Below are 8,443 nucleotides of genomic sequence, written 5' to 3'. Positions count from 1 at the left end.
CATCTCAACACGAGTTACCCTATGACTCTGGACTTCTGGAGTCTTGGCACAGCTGACTTGAAGCATCCCGAGGACAACAATATGGACATATATATTTGAACTAAACTAATCTTATTTAGACTAGATACAATTTAAGGATGTGAAGTGATTTTTCAGATGCAGTTAAGGTCCCAAATCATTGGGCTGATTTTGGTCCCAAATCAACTGATTTTAAGTTAGGGGTATTTTCCAAACGGGCTAATCATATATACTCTTTAAATTTGTGCCTAGAGATCAAAGCTAAGAAGTCAGAAACTTGAAGTGTGAGAAGTATTTGATAAACCATTACTGTCTTGAAGTTAGTGGGTGCTATGGGGCAAGGAACAGAGGTAGGTTCTAAGGCCCAGCCTGGCTGACTGCCCGCAAGAAAATGGGGACCTCCATGTTACAACCTCAACACATTTACTTCTTCCAACCACAAAAATCAACTGGAGGCAGATTTCCTCCAGAGCCTCCAGAAAAATAAATCATCCTGAACACTCCCTTGATTTCAATTTTGAGATCGCTTGAGAAACAAACCCAGATACGCTGGACTGATTTCTGACCTGCAGAAATGGAAGCAAATAAATGGGTATCATTTTAAGCTGTTGAGTTAGTGGTAATTCGTTATACAGCAATAAATAACTAATGAAATATTGTAAAAACAATATTATCATTCAAGTTTCATAATTAGGTTGCAGATCCAATCAATATGTAGGTATAAAATAGTACTTGAAAAAAGTTAATTCTAAGAAAAATAGAGGAAAAAAATCTAGGAACAGACAAGATAATTGGAGGGGAAAATGAATTATTGAGATTTATTTTAAAACTGTATTGATATCATTATGTTGTATACTGATAAGTATGGCAAAGAGCTCCCGAACAGACAAACGTATATGGACACTTGGTACCTGCAGATCAGCATGAAAACATTGATGATAAAATAAACAGCATTGAGACAACTGGATTTCCAAATTGAAAAGAATAAATATTGATTCCAACCGTATGCCACACACAGTAGGAATTTCTAGATATTTTAAAAGATTTATTTATTTGAGAGGGAGTGAAAGAGAGAGAGTGAGAGAAAGTGCAGCAGCAGGGGTAGTGGGCGAAGGAGAAGCAGGCCCCCAGCAGGGAGTCGGGTGCTAGGCTCAAGGCCAGGCTGGATCCCAATAACCTGGGATCATGACCTAAGCCAAAGGCAGACACTTACCCACTGAGCCACCCACGCACCCCAAGAATTTCTAGTTATTTTAAATATTTGTATTTCAGAAGTGAAATTTTGTAACTGTTAGTAAACATTTAGATAAACTTTTGTGACCATCATTATAGAGGAAAAGCAGGGATTGTTGAAATACGTATGCAGAGGTGTTTAACAACCAGCAATTGGAGAAATGCAAAAGAAAATAACAATGACACAACTTTTCACACATCAGATTACCAAAAAAGTCTACAAATGCCAGAAGGATGAAGTCTTAGGGCTCTGCTAAAAGAGGAAACATCAGTGTAAACTTTCTGTGATGCAGTGACACAGTTTCTAGTAAAATCAAAAATGGCTAGGCCTCCTGACCCAGGAATTTCACTCTTAAATTTATAATTTGAAGGAACTTTCATATCTACTCAAAATCTTATTTTTTAAAGATTCTATTTACTCAAAATCTTATTTTATTTTTTTAAAGATTCTATTTACTTATTTATTAGAGAGAGAGCACAAGCGACAGGTGGGGGCAGAGGTTGAGGGAGAAACAGATTCTATGGTGAGAAGGAGCTGGACAAAAACTCAATCCCAACACCCTGGGATTATGACCTGAGCTGAAGGCAGACACCTTAACCTACTGAGCCACCCTGGTACCCCCCAAATCTTATTTTCAACAATAGTTATTGCACAATTGTTTCTCAATAACCTCGATATTATAAAATAAAGGGACACATAGAACATTCTATATATATATGTGTGTGTATATATATATACACATTATATATACATATATATAATGGAATACTACACAATAATAAACATAGATGAGTTGAATCTGCATGATTCAGTATGGGCTTTGTCTTAAAAATTAATTGGTGAATGAAGAAACAAAATTAGGGCTATTTGGAGAAATGGCTGATTTTAAAGACTGTCACAGATAAATATAATCCTGGGACACCTTGCAATGCCAGAAAGTAAGGAGGTGCTAGAAAAAAAAAAAAAAAGCCACAATAATGAAGGAATATCAAAAAAAAAAAATGCAAGAGCCAACTGAAGAGCTCCCACTGAAGAGTCAAACCTTGAAAAATACGACCAACCAAATATATAAAGTGGTTCTGGATGATACCCCAAAATATAAACATCCATGAATGCGCACTGATATAAAATGTTTGAAAGATTAAATTTAAAAATGGAAGAGATTTCCATTTGCAGACGATTTTGACATAATTTATATATTCTGCTCTCATGGAGGGAGAGCGTAACTCCCCAAAGTAAACTGCCTGCAACGACACTCTTCTAAAGAGTGGAGTATGAACAAAGGGTGGGGAATGACTTTACAGTGGAGAAACCTAATAAATACCCTTTACCACGTGGTCAAGACCAACATCACTAGTGATAAGTCTATTAGACCTATTTATCTGTTAGATAATAGGTGCCCCTGATATCATGGGACAAGAAATGTACTTTATGATCGTTCGCCCCAAAACCCATAATCCCATTCTAATCATGAAAAAAATAATAGAAAAATCTCAATAGAGAGACTTTTTACAGAGTATGGCATCAGCACTCCACAGAATTGTCCAGGTCATCAGAATCAAGGAAAGTCTGAGGGACCTTCAGGGCCTCCAGGAGCCTAAGGACTTGTGGCTACTAAATGTATGCGGCGCTGTGGATGGAGTATTAGGTAAAAACTGAAGAAATCTGAATAAAAATGTAGGCCTTACTTAATAATCATGTATCATTATTGGTTTATTATTTGTGATAAATGTACTGTAGTAATATAAAATGTTAATAGGGGGAGCTTTGTGGGGGTATATGGAAACTCCATCACTATCTTCCAAAGTTTTCCGTAAACCTAAAACTACTCTAAAAAATAAAGGTGGTTTATTTTTAGAAAAAGAGCAGAGCTAATTGTTTAAGATGATCCCACTTCTCAAAAAGATGAAAGATAACATTTTAAAGTCTATTAAATACAGTGTGTGACATATTATATACATAATATATTACATATGTGTATTATATTATATAATATATTTTATAAACATATTATACATATTATATATAATATGTCACACTATATATTCTTACAACATTATTTTTGGTGTGATTTGTTTTATTTTTTAACTCTTAAAAAAATCAAGATCGCATTTTATTTTTATTTTTTTTTATTTTTTTTTTTATTTATTTATGATAGGCACACAGAGAGAGAGAGAGAGAGAGAGGCAGAGACAGAGGCAGAGGGAGAAGCAGGCTCCATGCACCAGGAGCCCGATGTGGGATTCGATCCCGGGTCTCCAGGATCCCGCCCTGGGCCAAAGGCAGGCGCCAAACCGCTGCACCACCCAGGGATCCCTCAAGTTCGCATTTAAAAAAAAAGGAAACGCTGCCAAATATTCTGTGATTTGATGAAGGTGAGTAATCACTGATATGAACCATCACAGAACTGCTGACTGGACTCAATATTTCGCATCTTCCCCTCCTTTCACCGCTATATATTTTAATTGCAGTAAGGAAGTCGAGGAATTCATCGAATATTTAGCCTTATAAGTAACAGCTATAATACCTTGACAAGTGGAGACCTGCTGCAACCGTCACGGCTTTGCAGAATCTTTACAAGAAAACCTTCCGTTTATAATAAAGCCCCTGCAACCAGGCAACAGAGAGGGTGCAGGCTTCCAGGTCCCAAGTGCTAACAGGTAATTTTTATTTGTAAAAATACCTCAAACAGCTGAAAGCCTACTACTATATGATGATTTGGAGATAATATTAGCATGTATTTATGCGATATTATAGATAAGCGGCCTAATGTCTTCCAATTTGTCTCTCCGGGGGTCAAGCCTGCAGAGTATGCAAGAAGCAAAGTGTTCTTTGTTCTCTTCCCACACTCAACACTCAAACTCCCTTTGTCCATGTGGACGGCAGACAACAGCTCCGGGGATAATACAGGGGCTTGTCGCTTTCTAAAAGTTTCTGAGAGCCTTTTCTAAAAAAGGTAGTAATAGCAGGGTGCCTGGCATTATGAATAAAAAGGAGAGGAGAGGAGGGAAGGGGAGGGAGGGGAGGGGAGGGGAGAGGGGAGGGGAGAGGAGAGGAGGGAGAGGAGGGGAGGGGAGGGGAGGGAGGGGGGGAAGAGAGGGGGGGAGGAGAGGAGGGGAGAGGAGAGGAAAGGAGGGGAGGATAAGAGAGGGGAGGGGAAGGGAGATGAGAAGAGAGGAGAGGAGAGGAGCAGAGAGGAGGGGAAGGGAGAGGAGCGGAGAGGGGAGAGGAGCAGAGAGGGGAGGGGAGAGGGGAGGGGAGAGGAGAGGGGAGAGGAGAGGAAAGGAGGGGAGGATAAGAGAGGGGAGGGGAGGAGAAGAGAGGAGAGGAGAGGAGGGGAAAGGAGGGGAGGGGAGGGAGAGGAGGGGAGGGGAGAGGAGCAGAGACAGGAGGGGAGAGAGGAGGGGAGAAGTGAGGGGAGTGGAGAGGAGAGGAGAGGAGGGGATGGGAGGGGAGGGAGAGGAGGTGGAAGAGAGGGGAGAGGAGAGGAGCAGAGAGGAGGGGAGGGGAGAGGAGCGGAGAGGGGAGGGGAGAGGGGAGGGGAGGGAGAGGAGAGGAGAAAAGAGGAGAGGCAGGGAAGAGAGTAGAAGGGAGGGGAGGGGAGGGGAGAAGAAAAAGGAGGGGGGAGGGGACAGGGGAGGAGAGATGGAAATAAAGAAAAAGCCTGGCGGGAATAGCAGACCTGGCTGCAACACTGTGGTTACCCAGACCCCGAGGGCCGGGTCTGCAAGGCGACAGCTGCCCACTGTTGCCCCCCAAGTGCACCTGCCAGGTGGGTGCTAAGGACAGTCTTGTGCTTAGGGTCCCGTAGGGAATCGGGAGCAGCTGAGGCAGGACATTTGTCTAAAAATGAGTGGGAAATCTCAGAAAGGGAGACAGACCATGAAGACTCCTAACTCTGGGGAACGAATTAGGGGGGTGGAAGGGGAGGAGGGCGGGGGGTGGGGGTGATGGGGTGACGGGCACTGGGAGGGGGCACTTGGCGGGATGAGCACTGGGTGTTATTCTGATGTTGGCAAATTGAACACCTATAAAAAATAAATGAAATAAATAAAAAATAAAAAAAACAAAGTCTGGTTCTCGGCCCAGTTGGGCCCGGTGTTGATCCCCCCAGGGATTGGCCGTTCCCTGGCCGAGGCCGCTGCATGTGGAGTTTGCACCCCTGGTCCAAGGCCACCCGGGGGTGCTTGGTTGTAGTGAGACATTAGCTTCAAGAAAACATGAAGAGGGGGGGGGCTTTTCTAAAACAAAGTTTTGTCTGTTTATAAAAGCTCAGGAAAATAAGAAACTATTTGTTTACGACAGTGGTTCTTCATGTGTTTGCGAAGGTGACGGGCCCAGTAGACGGTGCAGCAAAACGTGCAGTGACTTGTCTGCTGCCCCTGAGCGTGCACATAATGACCTTTTAGTATTTTCCGATCACCACGGTGGACGCCATCCGCACCCTGAAATCCGACCCGGAATCACAGGCTCAGAACTTTTTTTTTTTTTTTTTTTTTCTAATCATTTAAACTCCGGCAACTGCTACCAATTATATAATGGTGTGAGTGTTCCTAGAACCTTAAAAAAAAACAAAAAACAATTGTGAAAATAGGCACCGTGCTGCATATTGTGTCGAAAATTTGCATGAAACATTTACAGCCAAACAGATTCAGCGCCTTAGAGGTAGGACACGTGCTGGTTTGGCGAAGGGGAACCTCATGGCCACCGTGTGGCGGGGGATTGTTGCCACCTGGAATCATTTTTTAAGGTGTTTCGTATGTGCTGTTCCTCGGGGAGTTCTCTGTCGCCCGGTCACCAGCCAGCACCTGCCGATTCTCCCCCGGCTGACTCCAGCTCGTTTTCAGGCCCTGTTCTCGTTGTACCCTCAAGGTTACTTGAGTTTTCCGTAATTCCCTACATTTTTTCTTCAATACTCAGTATGCTTCAAGATACTTGCCCCAAGCGTGTGCCCTTTACTGAACCCTGTTGAAATAGGGAACTGCGGGGACTCCGTTTTATAGAAAGACCCCATTTCTCCTATTTCTCCGCTAGACCCCGTTCACTCACTCTGGGTTTCTCCTTGCATCTAAGGAAACCGAAGCGGCTCAGGTCCTGCTCCAAGAGGGAAGCAAGGACGCTAATCATTCTGAGGTTTGCCCCGGGCCCCCAAACATCTGACGACATCAAAAAAGAACTGGATCCCAAATAGGTTCCAGAGCATTAGCTTTAGATAATCCTCAGTGGACACTGGCATCCATACCCCCCCCCCCCACCTGCTCAGTGACCTATGGAGCAACACTTGTTCAACTGCACCCGCCTTTGACCCGACCCTACCCTGGATTCCTGAAGGAGCACGTACCCCAGACTCCTTCCCAGGATGAACTCTCACCCCCAAGTACTGATGAGACTCACTTTCCCTTTTCTTGCTTTCCCAGACGCTCTGTCACTTGCACAGCTCAGTAAACTCTGCTTTCACTTCCTCACTTGTGTTGGATTCCCCTCATGTGGGAAGCCAAGGACCCCCTCGGCCACTCCTGGGAACCCCGCCGGGTCCTCAGAGCCAGCCGGCCTCTGTCACCGCAATCCACAGTGACATGGATTCCAAGGCCCCAACAGAGTAAGTGGCTGGTAAAGATTTAGGGAATAAGTGAACGAGGAGAGGGATAGAGCTCGGAATTAGCTGACGTGTTAGTGCCAGAGTACAATTTGCAGGAGCCTCAGGTGCCTGTGACGAGGTGACACCTCTACCGGGGGGAACAAGTGGGTCGGTCGCTGATGCTAGAGGCTGCTGTCACTGCAGATAGGAGGGCACGGGAAGAGGGGTTTGCTTCAGACCCTCAGCTCACGCATTTCTTCCGCCACCGACACGCCTGTGCTGAATGCCCGGGAAACCAGAAGACTTTGCTCCACATCTGCTATTTGTTTTTCGTAAAACTTCCTAGTCTACGGGACAACGCTTGACATGCGAGAGAAGCTCAGCAAATATTTTCTGGGTAGGTGGGTAAGTGAGCGTCCTGAGCTAGACTACAGGAGCTACAAAAAAAAACTACGGTTTTAGAGCTACAAAACCGAATAAAATGAAATAAATTCTAAGGTCAGCGTGAAAGAGATTCCAAGCCCGTATTTCCTCAAAATATAGTTGTTTTAGCCAAAATAATCCACGTTGATTGTTTATACTGCACAAGCACGTTGGCATGTTTAGAAATTAGACTTTCTTTTCCCTTCATTAGATGGCTTCATTAGCTGATTTATTTCTAAGTTTAAATCTATTGAAAATACATACAAATAAGGAGCAATATAGAGTCGCACATTTGCAAACATTTAAAATCAAAACAGAAACACAGTCATCATCTGTTCCTTTCTCATCATACCTTAATTTGATATGCAAATTAAGCATGGCTTCTGCCCGTATCCAAATTTTACGTGGCAATTTGCTAATTCACTTTACAAAAAAACAGCACACAGACACAGACATTTGTACATAAATTATAGTAAGATCTTTTTTTTTTATAATTTCTCATATTTTATTAATAGATGTTGGAAGTGTGATGACTTTTAATACTCCAAGGCAACCAACAATTTCACTGTAAAATGCTCTCTAATCTTTTCCCTGATTACATGTTTGATTTTATTGCCACAAAATGACCTCATTTTCCTTTTATCTATTTTACATACAAGGGATAAAAAAGCCCAATTCAGTCACAATGGGCTTTTTTAAAGAAGAGGAGATAAAACCCCAAAATAACTCTGAATATGAAATCTCCCTGTATTTATCCTTCATGAATAAGGTGATTAGCATCTTCAAACAACATATTGACCGTGAGGAAGTAGTGGCTATTTAGTGCTTTCACACGTTGCCTTGTAGGGTGGAATTGCAGACGGGTATAGGGGTATAGTCCAAACTACTAGAAGAAAAAATTTCATTGTATCAGTTACTTTATATAAATTTTCTTCACCTTTGAGTTACCCATGTATACTAATACTGTTTTTTTTTCACCTATTGAATGGGTTCCCTATAGGAAATACGCGAAGATAAATAGATTTCATATTCGACTGCGAGGCAATAGCTTCCGGACATAATTCCACCCCCTAGTTAACAACGGCCATAAAGGAAGGAGGCCGGACCCCGAGGGCAGCTCTCGATGTGGGGGCCCGCCTGTCTCCAGGTTTGGGGTTCCATAAGCTCTTCACCTGCACACTCAATCCCAC

At 43.0% G+C, this 8,443-nt stretch overlaps 1 long non-coding RNA gene across 1 annotated transcript; it reads left to right on the top strand.

Moving 5' to 3' along the window:
• The first annotated feature begins 6,072 nt into the window (after positions 1 to 6,072).
• On the top strand, positions 6,073 to 7,240 carry LOC144281707 (uncharacterized). Its single transcript, XR_013350130.1, has 3 exons — positions 6,073 to 6,385; positions 6,670 to 6,851; positions 7,130 to 7,240. It is a non-coding gene; the product is annotated as an uncharacterized LOC144281707 (long non-coding RNA).
• Positions 7,241 to 8,443: the final 1,203 nt, after the last annotated feature.

The sequence above is a fragment of the Canis aureus genome, chromosome 13, assembly GCF_053574225.1.
Source record: "Canis aureus isolate CA01 chromosome 13, VMU_Caureus_v.1.0, whole genome shotgun sequence".
Lineage (NCBI taxonomy): Eukaryota > Metazoa > Chordata > Mammalia > Carnivora > Canidae > Canis > Canis aureus.
Note: the sequence above shows the minus strand (reverse complement) of the source record. Positions and strands in the feature narration are given on the sequence as shown.